This window comes from Marmota flaviventris, chromosome 13, assembly GCF_047511675.1.
Source record: "Marmota flaviventris isolate mMarFla1 chromosome 13, mMarFla1.hap1, whole genome shotgun sequence".
In the NCBI taxonomy this organism is placed as follows: Eukaryota; Metazoa; Chordata; class Mammalia; order Rodentia; family Sciuridae; genus Marmota; species Marmota flaviventris.
The window spans coordinates 2,855,983-2,865,902 of NC_092510.1; positions in this window are offsets into that span (position 1 = coordinate 2,855,983).

A 9,920-nucleotide genomic window follows, 5' to 3' on the forward strand; every position below is an offset into this window, starting at 1 on the left:
TTTTATATAATAATCTACTTTGTCTCTTATTTATAGAGTATTATCATTTTTGCAATTTTGAATGTAATATTTGTTATATCCTTTTTTTCCAGTCTTTTTGTGACCTTATATAATAACAGAATCTTCTGTAGATTTACATATAAAATAGTTAACATATTTTTAGGTTTAATCTTGTTCGTCACATTGTGTTCTGATTAGTTTTTTTTTTTTTTCAAAATATTTTATTTGTACTTAAATTACTGATGAGGAAGAACTTACTTCTGTAGTTTTCAAGTTTTGTTTATTACTTAATTTTTTTTCTATTATTAAAAAACTGCTTTAATTTGTAGTTCATAGATTTTTATACTAATATTTTATTTTTTCCTATTTTTATCTTTGATGTTTATTTTGCCATTATTTGGAATTACATGAGAGTACTTAAAAACAGTAAAATAAATTGGAAATAACATTCTTATGTTCTTATGAGAATACATAACCAGTATAACTCCACAAAATTTACCACCAGGAGAATAGGTAGTTATACTTTATGCATGTATGATATGTGAAGATACATTCTACTGTCATGAATAACTAAAGAAGGAATTAAAAAAAATAAAGTACTTACTTTGCATTATATTTTAAACGGAATTAACTTTGGTTTTCTAAGATAATCAGTGTCTTTACATGTGTTTCTATGATTTGTTATTAATTTCACACCCACTTTTCTAACTTATACTAATTAACAAAGATTTATGATAATTTTTATGCTTTAGTTTTCCAAATTCTATAGAGAATGAAATGTTTTATGTACAACAATGAAAGTAAAATAAAACATATAATTGTATACATTTTTCTCTTCCATATAATCTTTCAAATTTTATATAATATCTGTTGTGCAGATTTATTTTATTGAAAAGATACCATTGATTATTTCTCTTAGAACAGGCCAAGAAGTAAAGAAATTTTCGAAAATGTATATATCTTGAAAGCCTGTATTTTTCTAAAGTTTAAAAAGTGGTATTGGTGGATAAAGTATTCTAGGTTTATATTTTTTTTTCTCTCAATATACATATCTATATACTCTGATTCTTTTCTGGAAGACTTCTGCAAAGGAATCAAAAGTTAACCATAAAAGGATATCTTTGTAATCAAAATTTCTCTTTTTCTTAGTCATATCAAAATTTTTTCTTGAAGAGTTTTAAAAGTTTGATTATGAATTTATTAACTTTTGTCATTTATTTATTTATTGGTACTGGGGATTTAACTCAGGGAGACTCAATTATTGAGTCACATCACCAGATATTTTGTATTTTGTTTAGAGACAGAGTCTCACTGAGGTTCTTAGTGCCTCATCATTGCCGATTCTGTCTTTGAACCCATAATCTTTCTGCCTCAGCCTCCCCAGATGCTGGGATTATAGTCATACACCACATTGTCCAACACTACCTGTGTCTTTTAATTAACTCTAACCTTTAATATATTCTTGAAATTTCTGATGTATGAGGCTGTGTGTGTGTGGTTCCAGGAATTAAGCCACACCTTTTGCATGTGAGGCAAACATTCTGCCATCTGAGCTGTACCCCCAGCCTGAGACATTGTTTAAAAAACATTTTTATTATATAATTTCTACTTTTTCTGTTGCTATTTTTTTCTGAATTTCTTTCAACTTTATATGTTGTTTTTATTTTATTAAAGATTTTTCAAGTGATTATTTGGCATTGCTTAGATAGTTAACAATATCAACTTTCTAACTCTCAATTACTAGTGTTATATTCTTTGTTTCCTTGAGTTGATAATACCCTTTACTTTATGGGCTATTATTTTCACTGGGATTTTTCTATTTAAAATCTGTTAAACTAGATCATTATAGTCATTTTGGAAAATATTTGGAAGTTACAAAGTAAACAAAAACAAGTCATGTGCAATGATATATAAATGTAATTCCATATAACTGGGAAGCTGAGGCAGTGGAATGCAAGTTTGAAATGAATTTTAGCATCTTTGTGATAAACTGTCTCAAAAAATATAAATATAGAAACATCTTTGGAAATATTTTAGTGATAGAATACCCCAGTTTTCAATCTTAAGAAATAATCCCCAAAAGAGATTAAAACAAAACAAAAACAAAAACAAATAATATATATTCATTTTCTGCAACATTTGAGTCACACGTGGAGTCCTAATATGTTGAAGTGAAGGGCTATGATTTGATATTGTTGTGTGCCGAAGTCTGGCTGGGCACAATTCAGGAGCCACTTGTCAAAAGAAACGAACTTTATTTTTAGAACACACATGCCAAACCACACAGCTCTTCAGGAAACCTTAAGAGCCCAACTGCCACCACCTGCTTCCCACAAGCCTCTCAACCTCCCCCACTCCTTCTGCTCTTGAGACCGATTGGCTGGGTCGCATGGGCGGAGCCATAAAAAAGTCCCCCAATGAGCAGCTCTGTGGTCTGAAAGGGCGGGAAAACAGCCTAATGAGCATCACCACAGAGGAGCCAATCAGCTGGCAGCTGGAAGTTTGCTGGCAGATGGAAGTTTGCTGGGGCCCCTTTAGCTGTGGCTCTCAACAGTTGTGGTAATAGTAGTCAGTTTGAATATTGTCCTCATCTGTGGTGCTATAAATTTTGAAGATGATTTTCAAAGTTTTCACAACTTTCATCAGCATATTGTTGTAACCTCTATGTATTTCTTGAGTAATAATGGCTTTGAATTATACTGTTCTCTGGCTATCCCCCCCAGCTTTATAAAAAAAAAGGGCATTTATACATAATGGAATATTACTCAGCAATAAAAAAGAATCACTTCATTGCATTTTCAGGGAAATGGATGGCATTAGAGAAGATTATGCTAAGTGAAGTTAGCCAATCCCCAAAACACAAATGCTGAATGTCTTCTCTGATATAATGGGGTGACTCAAAATGGGGTTGGGAGGGAGAACAATGGAGGCAGATTACCTATAGATCGGGAATAGGGGTGGGAGAAAGGGAGGGAGAAGGGGAATAGCATGGATGGTGAAAGGACTCGCATCATTATACAAAATACATGTATAAAGATGTTAATTTGGTGTCAACATACCTTATATATAATCAGAGATATAGTAAATTATTGTATAATGGTGTATTAAGAGTTGCAATGCAAAAATAAATAAAGTAATTATTTAAAAAATAACGTTTTATATATTTGCAGAGTATATTCATATTAATATAGTAAGTGAAATAACTTGCTATTTTAATTTTTTCAGGTATGACATCTAATCCAAACCAAGAATATTCAGGAGAGCAAAAAATAAAATATTTTTTGCAAAAATTGATAAAGAGAAGGTATGGCTACTAAGACAGTTAATGCTTAATTTTAAGCAAGAAATAGACATTGAAAGAGAAAGAAGTTCAGAAAATTTGTTTTAATGGAGAAAAAGGTAAAAATTATTTATAAAGAAAATTACACAATCATCAGGTTATATTATTACAAACATCTCAGAAGACTGACTGCTCAACTTGTGCCAGTCACTTTTTATTTAAAACTTCTAATCGAATTGTTGTAATTGCAATAATTTTACTAATAAGTATTTTGTGTAGAGTCACTTACAATGCACAATATTTTCAAATGCAAAAATATGTATCAAACTGCATATATTTGTGATATTTGCAGGCCATTATGAAGCTGCACCTTAAAAATATCTTCAGGAAAATAAAAATTCAACCAGTTTGCTCAGCTTTAGAAATAGGATTAAAATAGAAATAGACATTTTAATGAAAAAATCAAAACAGTAATAAATTGCTTAAAAATCAGTTATCTTTTAATGCTCTTATAATCTCTTTATGAGTGCATATTAGATAAAATGTACAGATCATTAATATAAAATTGCAGTATTCTAATCTGTCTGTTTTATAAAATAATGAGGCTATTTTCTATACAGTATAGACAAATGGCCTTACCATTTAAGCCATAGCAGATGTAGATACTTGGAGAGACCACTATATTTATGATAAATCTTTCAACACCTACAGACATGTCTCTACCCTAGGTAATTTGCAGTACATTTGTTTTGGTGTAAAACAATATAAATTCTGTAAAAGTCATTAAAATTTACTTCTTTTTTAAATCCTAGAAAACACCCATGTGATCATTTAGAAGAGCTTACAATGGTGACAGTGAGAAAGTTTTTATCTCATGCCCACAATTTATTTATCCAAGCATTCATAATCAACAAACAAATTACAGATATAAGGTTTGTGAAAGCACTTGTAATAAAACTGCAAGCATTCCTGAACACCAGAGGATTAATATTCGAGGGAATCCCTACAAGCTAAAAAAAAATATGTAAAAGCATTTACAGATTCCTCAATAACATATCAGAGCAGTGATAAATTCTCTATCAGTAAAGGATGTGGAAAATATTTTACTCAAAATTCATCCATTACTAAAAACTGTATGCTTCACAGTGAAGATAAACCTTACAAATATAAGAAATGTGAAAATGTCTTTAAGTGTTTTTCAAACATTTTTAAAGACTACAGTAATCATACTGGAGAGAAAACCTGGAAATATAAAGAATGTGGCAAAGCTTTTAATCAAAAATCAAACCTTAGTAAACACCAGAGAATTCATACTGGGGAGGAACCATACAAACGTAAAGAATGTGTGAAAGATTTTAATCAAAAATCAAACTTTAGTAAACACCAAATGTTCATACTGGAGTAAAGACATACCAATGTAAAGAATGTGGCAAAACTTTTAACCAAAGATCAAGCCTTTCACAACACCAAAGAATTTATACTGGGGAGAAACCACACAAATGTAAAGAATGTGGGAAAGCTTTTAATCAAAGAACAAGCCTTTCTCAACAACAAATAATTAATACTGGAGAAAAGCCATACAAATGTGAAGAATGTGGCAAAGCTTTTAATCAAAAATCAAACTGTAGTAAACACCAGAAAATTCATACGGGGAAGAAAACATACAAAGTTCAGTAATGTGGCAAAGCTTATAATTGAGGATCATTTCTTAGTCAACCCCAGAGACTTCGTATGGGAAAAAATCTATACAAAGGCAAATAATGTGGCAAAGCTTTTAATCAAAGATCATGACTTATTCAAACCAGAGAATTAATACTGGGGAAGATCCATACAAGTGTAAAGAATATGGCAAAGCTTTTTAATCAAAGACCACACATTTCTCAACACCAAAGAATTCATACTGGGGAGAAACTATACAAATTCAAAGAATATGGAAAAGCTATTTCTATTAGGGAAAGTCTAATTGTTCACCAAAACCTCCATACTAGATTAGAGCCATATAAATGTAAAGAAGGTGGCAAAGTGTTTAGCATGCTTCAAATGTTACCAGGCAACAGATCATTCATACTTGAAACAATCCTCACATATCTAAAGAATGTAAAAGTCATTTGTTGTGAGATCACACGTTATTGGTCACCAGAAACTTCATACTGGAAAGAAAAATTACAATTGCCCGGAGATAGTTTTTGAGAGCCTACTGCATGAAACTCCACGTTTGCACAATTGGCCATGAGACAAGAGCCCATGGAAGTGGGCAAAGAGTATAGTTGGAACCTTGGATCTCTTTTCTCCTGTGAAGCTCTCCAGGTTCACTTGCCCCATCCTTAATCCCTTTGTATTGATTGAATTAAAATCATCTTTTTTTTCAAAAGGTATCTTTGGATTTAAAGCCCACTTTTGTACCAAACCAACACATTAATAAAACTGTCTTATGATTGAAGTCTATGATCACATCAAAATTTTCCCCATAACCTCAGGTGGACAGCATAGTTCTTTGTCAATATTTTATTTATTTTATTTTTGGAAAATACCAGGAATTGAATTCAGGGGCACTCAACCACTAAGCCACATCCCAGCCCTATTTTGTATTTCTTTAGAGACACAATTTTAATGAGTTTCTTAGGGCCTCACTTTTGCTAAGGCTGGTTTTGAACTTGCAATTATCCCGCATCAGCCTCCCAAGCTACTTAGATGACAGGAATGCTCCACTACACCCAGAAGTCAATGTCTTTTGCTCTGCAGTTATATACACAATTTTACTCAGGATTTGGTGTCCATAAAATCATTCAAAAAATGTTCATTTTTGCCACACTTCTGGCTTTTAAAATGTCCTTCATGATATAATTTAGCTTTCTACATCAAATTCAGAGTTCACAAATTTGAAATCAGGTGGCTGAGAAACAAAGTCATTGAACAGTGAAATGCAATACATCTTGTTGTTAAATCCACACATGTAGTGGGTTTGAATGCTTACACTGAATAGACAACAGGAGAACTGTCCATGATCCCTGAGGCCTCTGAACCTCCATCCATGACTTTGAGCCCCTGAGCCTCCAGAGTGTCTGCACAAATGAGAATGAAGCACACTACACCTTACCACTCCTAAACATACTATAGCATTTACTAGATAGACCAGGAGAAACACTGTGTGTCTTTATATCCAATGTGTGGCTCTGCTTTCATATATATGGCATCTATTTTAGAGAACACTGATCCAGTTCCTGATAAAACATAGTTGCCTTTTTTCTTTCAAAAAAGAAACACAGCCCTGCCCACTTTTCAAATCCATAATTTTGTTACATTTAACAAAAAAAAAATAATAATAATGGTTGAAATATGGTGCAAATGAAAAGCATTTGAACTGATGAGTCCATCCTACCAGTAACTCTTATAAGGATACCATTGGGTCACCCAGGAAAATGCAGGTCTGTCCCCAGTCACACTGTGAAAGCTCAGAAATTTACAATTTTTCCTGGACTTATCCTTGGCTCAGCCTTCAAGGTGCTTCTTCCCAGGGAATGATGGTTTTAACAGTTAATAAAGTATGAGAAAATCTCTTCCACTGCAGTACTTCAGGTTCTCTCAAGATTCTGGAAGACTCAGTCATCAGCTGGGCACAGTGGCACACACTTGTCATCCAAGCAGCAAGGGAGGCTGAGGAAGAAGGATCACAGGTTCATAATGAGCCTCAACAATTTCACAAGAATCTAGGCAACTTATTAAGATCCTAAATCTAAATAAAAAGATTTGGGAATGTAGCTCAGTGGTAGAGAGCACCCAGGTTTAATCCCAAGTACAAAAAAAAAAAAAAAAAAAAAGACTCAGGGTTTGTGGTAGTCAGACTTTGTTTTTGCTGTGTGTAAGTCTGAACAATTGCATTTTTCCCCAAAATGATAATAGCTATAGTTACTGTGTGATCACCATAATGTTATAAATCACAGATACCTCCACTTACTTTTGCTGTCACAGAAATATCTCCATGATAATCCCACAATACTGATGGTGCCTCTGTTGATGGGTGTTTTATTTGGTAGCATCTAGTCAATTACTTTCTCATAACAGGCGTGCCCTAAACCCCTGCAAGTCCCACTAACCCAGACTCTGTGAGCAGTAGCATACCCTGAACAGACCCCAAGTGGGCACAAAGACATCTATGCAAACTCAAATGCAGTTGTAGACTTAGCTTCGTGCCTCAATGCTTAGTAGTTCTCAGCCATGTCAGTGGTTACATCCAGTGGACATTGGGCCTTCTAGAGGCATTTCTGATTTTCTAGATAGGGAATAGGATTACTAAACATCATCATGATTGACAAGCCCCTTACCAAAAACAAGTCTTTGGTCTCTAAGTTTAACCATGCTGAGGCTCAGGAACCCTGGGGTAGATCATATATTCCACACAAACACCAGAATTTGTCTAATTTATTATTTTCTCCCCAGTGTTTTAAGCACAGTGATTGTCTTCCAGTAGGTGAGGAAGAGAGGAAAGAAACAAAAAAGGAGCAGAGGGAGACAAACAGAATATTATCAGAAGAAACTTAAAGCCTGCAGGCAGGAGAATTATGAATTTAGGCCTGATTATGGTGCAACTAACTCTCTGTCAAAGAGTTCTACCACCCTTCCCAAAGCTTACCAGTCCCAGGTCAATTTTCAATGTCGAGCCAGATGCCCCTGCTAGAAAAACAGGCAATATTCTTCCTTATCAGAAACCCATTGACTAAGTAGTCTTTTCACCTCTTCTATCCCAAGAATGCACAGTGAGTCATTGAGCACTTCACCTGCATTTACACGTACACACAAGCGCACACACACACACACACACACACACACACACACACCTAACATGCAGGCCATCATAATCTGCAGCCCCACTTGGACCTGGTGGCCTGGGACATTATCTTGCCATCTACAAGAAAAATCTTTATTTTTGATCCAGCACATTGCAGAGTATTCTATGCAGTGCTTCACTTTCCCCTTCCAAGGTGCCATCTGAGAAAATAAAATCCCTAGTGAGATGCAATGTTATGCAAATGCAGGCCATTCTCTCTTCTCTCTACCTGAGTAGTCTGTCCTTGTTCCAAACATCCTGATCTCACCACAGGCAGGTATCACCTGATGACAAATTGAGGATCAAAGGACAGAGGAGAGACTGTTGATTGGCATCAGAATTCTCTGCTCTGCTGGCCAAGCTTTATGCCTTACTGGTAGATACTCCATTAAAACAAGGAGTCTTGCTGCTCTGCAGTCACCCACAAGTTTGCATAAGTTCCATGAAGCATGTGAACTAGAAGATCATAAACAGAGGCCCTTGCCTGAGGGAGCAGAGAGAAGGCTGCTAGAAGCACCTACAGAGTAACTTTCTTTCTTTCTGGAAATGGAAAGTACTTGTGTTACCAAGGCCGTTTACTATTGGGACTCTCTTTCTTGGACAATGATGATTTGCTGATCATGAAGGGGATGACTTCTTATACTGCTTGTGTGTGTGGGGGGGGGAGCTGTGTGTGTATGTTGGGGGCAGAGGAAGGTACTGGGGATTTAACTCAGGGGCATTCTACAAATATTCTACTACACCTGAACAAGATCCCAAAATGTGCTTTTTAAAGAAAAAAAAATGTACTGTGAGACAGGGTCTCACTAAATTGCTAAGGCTAGCCTTGAAATTGTAATCTAACTGCTTCAGTCCCCTGAATCACTTAGTTTACAGGCATGGACCACTGCACCTGGGCATAGACCACTGCACCCAGTCTTGACCTTCTGGAGATAGCTAAATCTTAGATATATTCAGCTATCTCCCCAAGTTGTTCACCATGTGCAAATAAACCAATATAATTTCCATACCACCAATATTCTCCCTATTTTGCTGTCATCATTCAAGATTACTCTTTGTCTCATCTAATCACAGCGTGTCCAGGTAGCAGAATTCCAGGTATGCCCTGTGCCCTGTAAAGCTCACTGAAATAATAATATTATACTAACCATAAACCTACTTTTGCTGTCTTATCTTTTCATCATGCACAAATAGAATAAAGTCTCTTTCCCATGTTCTCCATCACCTCCCACACCCTCATCTCCTGACCAACCCTGGAGCTTCCCAAATGGCTCTGCACTACTGCTTATAGAAAACTGTAGCTCTCTGTGGCAGTGTACGTGTTTATATGAGTGCCCCATACATGATTAAAACAAACCCAAGGCACTCTTACAACAATGTCAAACTTATAAAGCTTCTGAAAAGGGCCAGGGAAACTTCATCTGTAACCTGTACCACTGGGTCTTTCTCATGGGGACGCACCCAAGCCCCTTGCTTTTATTTAGACCCTCACCATATTAGTGCTGGGAAACACAAAGGGCTGCCAGAGGTGGGAGGGAAGGAGAGCCAGTGCATCAGGGATAAGGAAATTGTGCAGGCATTTTTCCTGTTGCATACAGTCTCTTCTGCCATTGCTGCAAACATGTGTCACAGAAGAAGCACAGCAGCAGATAAAGCCCAAAAGATTCTGGAGAAGAGCTAGACTTGGACCCAAGATTCAAATTTGAGTTATCTTCCCACCTTCTCAGTTACCTTCCCAATCAACACTTTAGAACATCAAAAAAAAAAAAAAAAAAAAAAAAAAAAAAAAAAAAAAAAAAGCAGGCCATATGTTCT